Here is a 10,568-nt window from a genome sequence, read left to right as displayed (position 1 = left end):
AAGAACTTAAAACTAAAGGATGCCTATCACTTAGGAAGTGACTAAACAAATTATGGCTTACGGATGTAATAGTATATTATGCTCTGTAAGAAATTATGAAAAGGAGTAGTTTCAGAGAAACCTGGAAGGACTCATATAAACTGATGCAGAGTGAAATGAGCAGAATCAGAACAATTTTTTTTTCCTGTTTGTCAAATCTTTATCGGGTAATTTATTGGGTAACTGGGGCAAGGTAGGCAGGGTCCAATCTAGTCCTTCTTGGCAGCGGCCTTCCTCATGGCAGCCAGGATGTTGCTGAGCTCCTCTCTTCCTCTTGGCTTGGATGTGAGTTCCCACCCTTTTTTTTTTTTTTTTAGTGAGGCAATGGGGGTTAAGTGACTTGCCCAGGGTCACACAGCTAGTAAGTGTTAAGTGTCTGAGGCCGTATTTGAACTCAGGTACTCCTGAGTCTAAGGCTGGTGCTCTATCCACTGTGCCACGTAGCTGCCCCCCACCCTTTTTTTTGATGAACTTTAGGGCTCGCTTATCCTTGGAGACCTTTAACAATTCCATGGCTCTCCTCTCATAAGGGGCAAACCCACACACCTCCCGGATCATATCTTGCACAAACTTGGTGTGTTTGGTCAGGCGCCCATGGCGGTGGCAGTCGCGGCTTTGAAACGTTCTTGGTAACTTTGTGGCCCTTGTTGAGGCCCGTGGCCATGGGGTGGTGGATAGCCATGGCTGCGGCGCGATTGTAGCCTCAACGGCAGCCACAACAGAAGGAGAATCAGAACAATTTATACAATAGCAATCATAAAGAAAAACAACTTAAGACTTATGATTCTGAAACCTGGAAAGAATTAAGTGGACTGATGCTGAATGAAGTGAGAACCAGGAGGACATTTCACACAGTAACAGCAGCATTGCATGATCATCAGCTGTGATGGACTTGGCTATTCTCCAGAATGCAATAATCCAAGACAATTCCCAAGGACTCGTGTTGGACAAATACTCTCCACATCTAGAGGAAGAACTGTGGGATCTGAATGCACATTGAACCATACTATTTTCACTTCTCTTGTGTTTTTTCTTGAGGGTTTTCCCTTTTGTTCTGATTCTTCTTTCACAATATGACTAATGTGGAAATATGCTTAATGTGATTGTACATATATAACCTATATCCGATTGCTTTTTGTCTTGTGGAGGAAGGAGGGAGGGAGAAAAATTTGGAACTCAAAATCTTATAAAAACGAATGTTGAAAACTGCCTTTACATATAACTGGAAAATAATGAAAAACTATTAAGGTTGAAAAAAAAAGATTTAGGTCTTGTCACCTACTGCAGAGAGCCTCCCCCAGTTCTCCCAGTTGTTAGTACTTTCCCTATCAAATGATAGTACACTTTGTACAGAACTTGCCCTATTCTTACAAAGTCAGCACCTAAGCAACGACCCCCATGCTGGGGCCAGCTAGCTACTAGGGCTGCCGCTGTCCCTGTGTTAGGAGAGGCCTGCTGCTTCCCCCTATTGCAGGTCCTTATTGCTGCCACCATATGCTAGAGCCAGATTCTGCCCCAGTATGCTAGGGCCCCCTATGCCAGAGCCTGAGGGCTTTCCTCAGCACTGGCCTGAACACTGCCATAGGTGCTGCCATTGTCTTTTTTTTTTTTTTAAGTGAGGCAGTTGGGGTTAAGTGACTTGCCCAAGGTCACACAGCTAGTAAGTGTCAAGTGTCTGAGGCTGGATTTGAACTCAGGTCCTCCTGAATCCAGGGCCAGTGCTCTATCCACTGCGCCACCTAGCTGCCCCATTGCCATTGTCTTAATGTACCAGATTGGGCACAGCCATCTAGTGCTGAGGATGCTACCTACTGCCAGTGCTGCAGGCCAGGGTGTCACTGCCGCAGTGACAAAATCAGGAACGATGGCCAGAGACTGCTCTAGGCCAGTACATGCTCTGGATTCTGTGAAAACAGTAGCCATTTTTACCAAGGTGGAGGAGGGCACCTAGGCTCTGCAGAGGGCCAGAACCTAACCTTTGATGGAAGTATGGGGGTGGAGGAAGTGGTGGGGGAAGGGAGAAGGAGGCAGAGAGACATAGGCAGAGAGAGACAGAAATAGAGCAACAGAGACAGAGAAAAACAGAGAATAGAGACAGAGACAGAAAAAGGTAGAGAGAGATGGAGTTAGACAGAAACATACAGAGACAGGAAACAGAGAGATAGAGATACAGAGACAAAGAGAGACAGACAAAGAGAGAGACTGAGATAGATATACAGCTCACAGTTCTGGAGCAAGAGTGGAAACTGTATGGCCTTTTAAATATTTTAAACTGATGCAGCCTGTCCAACCTTGTAAATTCCAGAAGTGTCCTTGAGCTCCTAGGGAAAATCAAACCCTGTCCTTTGAAGTACCTCCCTCATTGCCTTGTACCAAAGAGCCCCAACCACCTTCATTGTCTTCTCCGAGGCCAAAATGATGTTTGTCCTTGGTTCTCAAAGAGGACTGTGACATTGGCTTGATGTCATGACTTGCATTGAATTGGATTGAAGTGAGGGACGACTGTGCAGAGTCACCACCCTCACTCTCTCCTCCAGAGCCATCTGGATCCAGTGGCAAGATGTACATCAGGACGACTGCAGATGTTTAAGGCAATTGGGGTTAAGTGACACAGCCAGTAAGTGTCTGAGGTGAGATTTGAACTCAGGTCCTCCTGACTCCAGGGCCAGTGCTATCTACTGTGCCTCCTAGCTGCCCTCCAAGGGCATACTGACAGTCTCAAGCAGATCATTCAGTAGTTTTCAGACTGACCCAAAATGACTTTCTCATGGGGGGTGGGAAGGAGGTGGACAACAGCTGGGGGGCCTAGAAATCACCACCTCACCCCAAATTTATGAATTTTGCAAATTTGACACGTGTTCTTTAGTGATACCTTATTGCCAAATAGACTGGTTTGATATGCTTTTGACCTAGAACTAGTTTAGAAGCCTCATAACTCCCTGTTCCCATGTTGCTATTCATATACATAATTACAACTTCAAGTTAAAAAAAATCAGCCTTAAACTATTCCAACAATAGCTGTTTTATCCCTATCTTTTGCTCTGGTTCAGGGAGGGTGGGAAGGAGGCACCAAAGCCAGTCTTTATTGCTTAGGGCGGCAGGCAGCTGCCTCATTTGCCCTGTCCCTGTCGCTGTGACGAGTAATGGGAGTTCTTCATCTGTGCTGTGTGCCAGACCCCTTTGGTAGTCTGAGGAAGCTAATTGGATCCCTACTCAGAATCCCCTTTGGTGCCTACATTCAGAATTGGAGGAAGTGCTACATTTCTGTAGAGGTGAGTGAAAAGAAAGATGTAAAGGGGGCCAAGTCCCCAGAGCCCTGAAATCTGTAGTCCATGGATCCCAGGGTTAGAAACTCTGGAGCAGAGTGAAAAGGCAGCCCAACAGAGAGAAGCATCTGTAGCCACAGTGGGAACCAGACAAAAGTGCTAGCTGCCAGTATGGATGGTAGCATGATCTTAGATGAGGTTAGAGATACAGCTGCGTGCCCAGGAAGCCGCCAAAGGAGATTTTCAAGGAAGGTGTTCAAGCCACCACATGCAAGAGACTCCCCTTGCAAGAAGGGCCCCTCACAAGAAGCCCGTGCACAGCAAGGAACATGATCTGTCTCTCTTCCAGCAAACTGACAAGGAGGCGCCCCAATTTCTTAATTCCCAAACTCTTTTGCTCTCTTGTGCAAGGGAAGAGAGGGAGAGAGAAAAATCCATGTCAGGTGATCTTTCTAGTTCAAAAATATAGGTAGCCACCCAGAGGTCCCACTGCCAGATAATAGGCTCTGAAGAGGTCAAGGACAGAAAAAAAAGGCAGTGTATATGCCATAATATTTATAGTAATTTATGTAGTAACAAAGAACTGGGGGTGGTGGGGAGCGGGGGGCGGAGAGTACAAACTCATAGATTGGGAATTGGCTAGACCAATAGTGTAAGTCAGTCAACAAGAATTTATTAAAGTGGCAGGCAGTGTGCTAAGTTCTGGGGTACAGAAAGAAGCAAAAGACAGTCTCTGACCTCAATCGAATGGGGGAGATAAGATGTAAACAAATGCACACAAAACCAACTAGATGGAGGGTAAAAAGGAGATCACTGAAAGAGAGAAGGCTGGGGATGGAAGAGAGGCTTCGTGGAGAACATGGGATTGGAGTTGGGATGTAAGGGAAGCCGGGGAGGTCAGTAGTGGGAGCAGGCCTGAAGAACAGCCAGGAACAATGCCTGCAGCTGAGAAATAGAGGCTCTTGTTTGTGGAACAGCTGTGAGGCTGGTGTCACTGGATCAGAGTGTGTGGCTGGGAGTAAGGTGGAAGAAGACTGGACAGGGAGGAGTGGGCTAGATTATGAAGGGCTTGGAATGCCCAAAAGAGTATTCTGTGTGTGATCCTGGAGGCAAAAAGGAGCTACTGGAGTTTATTGACATGGTTGGACCTGCTCCTTAGGAAAATAACTTTATTGGCCTAATGAAGGATGGACTAGAGTGGGGAGAGGCTTGGGGCAGGCAGACCCACCTACAGGCTATTGCAGTAGTCCAGGTGTGAGTTGATAAGAGCCTGCACCAGGGTGGTGGCAGTGTCAGGGGAGAAGGGGGCATGGTGAAGATGGCATTGTCAGGTCTTAACAACAGCTTGGCTCTGTGGGGGGGAGGGGAGTGCTGAGAGATAGTGAGGGCTTCAGGATAACTCATAGGTTGGGAACCTGAGGGACTGGGAAGATGGCGTTGTCCTCTATAATCATAGGGAAGGTAGAAGAAAAGAGAGTTTGGGGGAAAGATAAAGAGGTATATTTTGGATATTTTGAGTTTAAGGTGTCTGTTGGAAATCCCCTTTGAGATGTCTGAACAGCAACTGGAGACACAAATTTGGTTAGCAGACACGTTGGGGGAGTAAAGATAGATTGATTTGAGAATCCTCAGCGTAGAGATGGTCATTCAATCCATGGGAGCTGATGGGATGATCCCCAAGTGAAGTAGAACAGAGGGAGGAGACAAGAAGGCCCAGGACAGAGCCCTCAGGGACACTCACAGTTACCAGAAATGATCTGGAGAAGGACCCATCAAAGGAGACAGGGAAGGAAGAGTCAGAGAGGGAGGTGGAGAAGCAGTGAGAGAGTGAGTAGTGTCCCAAAAACCCAAAGAGAAGAAAGTATGAAGGAGGAGAGAGTGAGTGGCAGCATCTAAAGCTGCAGAGAGGTTGAGGAGAATGAGCATTGGGAAGGGGCCACTGGCTTTGGCAACTAAGAGATCACAGGGAACTTTGGAGAGAAGAGTTTTGGGGGAATAATGTCAGAAGGCAGATTGTGAAAGGTTAAGGAGAGAAAGTGGAGACACCTATTGTATGGAGCCTCCTCAAGGAGTTTAGTCACAAAAGGGAGGAGAGAGATGGGATGGAAGGATTGATGGGGATGGAAGGGTGGAAGGGTCAAGGGAAGTTTTCTGGGGGGGGGCGCGGGGTGCAGGGGAGGGGGTGCAGGGGCACGTTCATAGGCAGCGGGGAAGCAGCAAAAGAACCGAGGGAGTGGGGATGACTGATTCTGAAGCCCTGTAGGTCATCATTCAAACTCCATTCCCCACCCCCCACTGCCTTATTCTCTTTCCCCTCAACTCACTCCATGCCCTCCCCACATGTCCCATCTCAAAGTCACCTCCCCTGCCCACTGTGCCCCCTGAGATGATCATTCCATAGGCAACAAACTTCCTTTTATCATGAATCTTTTCCTTTCCAACTCCTTCCATCCTCTGGCTCTCATTGAGTGCTAATGACACAGCCTTGATGACCACCCTTTCCAGCACTGGATACACTTTCATGAATTCCTCTTGACTTACTGGTCACAGTGGGTCCTTCCCCATTGCCCCATTGACCTACAGGGGTTCAGAATCACCGGGATGGGGAGTTTGTTAATCATTAAAAGGCAAGGCCTTCTCATTCCTCAGGAGGCTGGAGGGTAGGAGATGGGAGCACTTTGGAAGGGCATTTTCCCAAGTAGCTATTGTAATAATACAGTCCAGATAAGACATACCTTCAGGAGATGTGGTGTTTCTCATCAACCTTGCCAAGAAGCGCTACCCAGCTTATGTGGATTGGGTTGATAAAGTGCTGGAAACAATAGCGGAAATATTTAATGAGTGAAATCTGGAACATATTGATACCGGTAGTGCGCTTTCGAAGATTCCTTCATCTTTTCTGCCACATGCCATGATCGGCAGTATCAGATTTGAAACAGAGAAGGAGAATATTTTGGAGCCAGGTGGGACCCAACCTATCTACTTCATACTCCCTCCCATGGTATTTGCATAGTATCAGTTGGCTTTCCAAGACAAAGAAAATTCCAAAGTGAATAATAAATGGGAAAAGAAGGGACAGATTTTTTTTTTTCATTTGCACATCAGACTATCTGAGTTTGAATCAGAGCAGAATTGGCAGAGCTGCGTCTATATCTCTTCCTTCAATGAGCACAAGCTGAACTGCTGGAGAAATTAGTTCTGGAAACCATGAAACCACAAGTCATGAATTGATGCACCAAATTCGTGAAGGAAGAGCTGTAGAGAACTATGAACCGTTGACTCAGTGGGCATGAGCTACTTTAAATTTTTTGTTTCCTTAATGGTTTTTATTTTTAACATTCATTTTACATTTTGAGTTCCCAATTTTCTCCTTCCCCACCCATTTAGAAGGTAAGAAATATGATATAAATTACACTCGTAATGTCATGCAAAACAGCTTTATATAGTAGCCAGGTGTGAGGTGCTATCTCAGAGTTTTGTTTTGTTTTGTTTTGTTTTGGTGGGGCAATGAGGGTTAAGTGACTTGCCCAGGGTCACACAGCTAGTAAGTGTTAAGTGTCTGAGGCCCGATTTGAATTCAGGTCCTCCTGAATCCAGGACTTATACTATACCCACTGTGCCACCGAGCTGCCCCTATCTCAGAGTTTTTAATTTTTATTTCTCTATTCAGTAGTAAAGTAAAGCATTTTTATATGACTGGAAATAGTTTTGATTTCTTCTTCTGAAAACTGCCTGTTCATATCATTTGACCAAAAGCCTTTTCAATTTCATATAGTCAAAATTACTTATTTCCTGTAATCCTCTCCATCTTTTGTTTGGTCATAAACTTCCCGTATCCATAGATCTTACAGGTACACTTTGGTGGGGGGGCAATGAGGGTTAAGTGACTTGCCCAGGGTCACACAGCTAGTGTCAAGCATCTGATGTCAGATTTGAATTCAGGTCTTCCTGAATCCAGGGCCAGTGCTTTAACCACTGCGCCATCTAGCTGCCCCCGACAGGTATATTTTTTGTTGTTTTTTTAGTGAGGCAATTGGGGTTAAGTGACTTGCCCAGGGTCACACAGCTAGTAAGTGTTAAGTGTCTGAGGCTGGATTTGAACTCAGGTACTCCTGACTCCAGGGCCGGCGCTCTATCCACTGTACCACCTAGCAGCCCCCGAAAGGTACATTTTTAAAGATTTCCCTTATTTAATTATGATATCACCCTGAGTGTCTAAATAATTTATCCATTTTGACCTTATTTTGGTATACAGTATGAGATATTAGCCTATGCCTATTTTCTGCCAAACTGCTTTGGAGGTTTCCCAGCAATTTTTGTGAAATAACGAGTTCCTGTTCCAAAGGCTTGGATCTTTGGGTTTATCAAGCACTAGATTACTGTGGTAACTTATTCCTGTGGAATACTTACTTACTTACTCTATCCCACTGATCCACTGCTCTATGTCTTAGCCAGTACCCAATTGTTTTCACGATTCCTGCTTTGTTTGAAATTTGGTAATGATAACTTCCTTCACATTCCCCCCCCCCCAGATTTCCTTGATATTCTTGACCTTTTGTTCTTCCAGATGAATTTATTATTTTTTCTAGCTCTATGAAAGAATTCTTTGGTAGTTTGATTGGTATGGCACTGAATAGGTAAATTAATCTGTCATATATTGGTTCAGCCTACCAGGAGCAATTTTTCTCCAGTTGTTTAGATCTGTCTTTATTTGTGTTGTTTTGTAATTGTGTTCAGATAATCCCTGGGTTTGTCTTAGCAGGTAGACTCCCAAGTATTTTATATTGTGTACAGTTATTTCAAATGGAATTTCTTTCTATGTTTCTGCTAGGTTTTGATGGTAATAAGAGAAATGTTGATGATTTATATGGGTTTATTTTATATCTAGCAAAGTTCTAAAGTTGTTTCAACTAATTTTAAAATTGATTCTCTAGGTATACCATCATATCATCTGCAGAGTGAGCTTTGTTTCTTCATTGGCTATTTTTATTTCTTCCATTTTTTTCTTATTGCTATAGCTAGCATTTCTAACACAGTATTGAATAATAGTGGTGACATTGAATATCCTTGCTTTAAGACTTCTAATCTTATTGGAAAGACTTCCTATTTATCCTCATTACAGATAGTGCTTGCTCATGGTTTTACATAGATATTACTTATAATTTCTTTTTTTTTTAGTGAGGCAATTGGGGTTAAGTGACTTGCCCAGGGTCACACAGCTAGTAAGTGTGTGTTAAGTGTCTGAGGCCAGACCTGAACTCAGGTACTCCTGACTCCAGGGCCAGTGCTCCACCCACTGCGCCACCTAGCTGCCCCATAATTTCTCTTTTTTTGTCAGGGCAATGAGGGGTTAAGTGACTTACCCAGGGTCACACAGCTAGTGTCAAGTGTCTGAGGTTGGATGTGACCTCAGGTCCTCCTGAATCCAGGGCTGGTGCTTTATCCACTGTGCCGCCTAGATGCCCCTGATATTACTTATAATTTTCATTTATTCTTATGCTTCCCAGTGTTTTAATAGGAATGGGTGTTGTATTTTGTCAAAAGCCTTTTCTGCAACTATTCAGATCATCATATAATTTTTGTTGTTTTTATTGAGTCAATTATGCTTATAGCTTCTAATATTGAACCAGTCCTGCATTCCTAGTATAAATCCCACCTGGTCCATAGCATATGATCTTTGTGATATATTGCCATAATGTCTTTGCTAGTATTTTATTTAAAATATTTGTATCAATATTCATTAGGGAAATTGGCCCATACTTTTCTGTTTTTGCTCTCCCTGGTTTAGGTTTCCAAAACCATATCAGAGAAGAAATGTAGTAGGCTTCATTCTTTACCTACTTTTTTCAAATAGTTTATATAGTATTGTAATTGTTCTTTAAATGTTTGGTAGAATTCACTTCTAAATCTATCTGCTCAATTGTGATCTCTTCCAAGAGGCCTTCCCTGATTCCCGCCCTCTGTCCCCTCAGTCACTTTGTATTTGCTCCTTTGTTTTTTTGTTTTGCAGGGCAATGAAGGTTAAGTGACTTGCCCAGGGTCATACTAAGTGTTGACACTAAGTGTTAAGTGTGTGAGGCTAGATTTGAACATATTTGCTTGTTTTTTTTTTTAATTTTTTAAAAATTTATTTGTGTGTGTGTGTGTGTGTGTGTGAGGCAATTGGGGTTAAGTGACTTGCCCAGGGTCACACAGCTATTAAGTGTCAAGTGTCTGAGGCTGGATTTGAACTCAGGTACTCCTGACTCCAGGGCCGGTGCTCTACCCACTGCGCCACCTAGCTGCCCCATATTTGCTTATTTGTAACCAAAACTGTGCTGCATACTCCCAGTAGAAAACAATTTCTTTCGGGGCAGAGGCTGTCTCACCAGTCCCTTTTACTTTCTATCCTCAATACCTGGCACATGGTGGGCACTTAATGCTTGTTGCCTGAAGGGTCACTTTTTACACTTTTTTCCCCCTTGAGGATTGGGGGTCCCTGAGCTCTACTTGGAGAACAGCAGGTAAAACAGAACCTTTCCCAACAGTATACTTGGCTGTGACGGGCCCAGGGAAACAAGCCAGCTCTATAGCTGGATCTATATCCTGATCCCATAGGAGCTGCGGTTTGGTCTTCTATGGCCTCATCCTTAGGTCTGTCACCTAGGCAGTGAAGTAAGGGGGGTGCGGTGTGGTGCCACTGAAGTGTTCAGACCTCGGGGTCTACTGTGCCTATATGATGGGGTGCTATGTACTTGCTTGTGAGCTGGCAGACACCTGGGATAAATTACATGTCATTTCCATGGAAAAGATCAGAAAGAGTAACTACTGTTGCCTAAGTAGCTTCGGGGCAAGCTAAAGCTTTGGAAATCTTGGTGTGAATGGCAGGGAAAAAGAGGGGCAGAGCCTTTTGGATTTCCCGAGTGTGGCTGAACCCTGCTCATGACTAGGCAAAGTGCAGACATGACACTCCAGCACTCAGGATAGCAATCCCTGAAGCCCCCGGCCAGTGGTGAGGCTCTGTCTGAAGTGGCTCCCTGAGGACGATCCCCTCTTTTGCTCAGCCAAGCCAGGGCTCCCCTGCATTCATCGATAAAGGACACTTGGGGGACGTCAGGGACCAGGGCCTTTCCTCGCTCTGTCAGGTGAAGTGCTTGCCAAAGCCACGTTTCCTTCCCCTTCCTGAAGGTAAATGTGTCCCTGTTCTCCTTCCCCAGTGGCCCACTAGGTCCCCAAAGGCTCTTCAGGTATCTGCTTACCTAGCATATGAATCAGTCCCAAGCA

At 44.8% G+C, this 10,568-nt stretch overlaps 1 pseudogene; it reads right to left on the bottom strand.

Moving 5' to 3' along the window:
- Positions 1-248: 248 nt before the first annotated feature.
- LOC122733850 lies at positions 249-1,113 on the bottom strand (annotated as a pseudogene).
- Between the last annotated feature and the right edge of the window lie 9,455 nt (positions 1,114-10,568).

This window comes from Dromiciops gliroides, chromosome X (assembly GCF_019393635.1).
Source record: "Dromiciops gliroides isolate mDroGli1 chromosome X, mDroGli1.pri, whole genome shotgun sequence".
NCBI lineage: Eukaryota > Metazoa > Chordata > Mammalia > Microbiotheria > Microbiotheriidae > Dromiciops > Dromiciops gliroides.
This window is presented reverse-complemented; position numbering and strand designations above follow the sequence as displayed.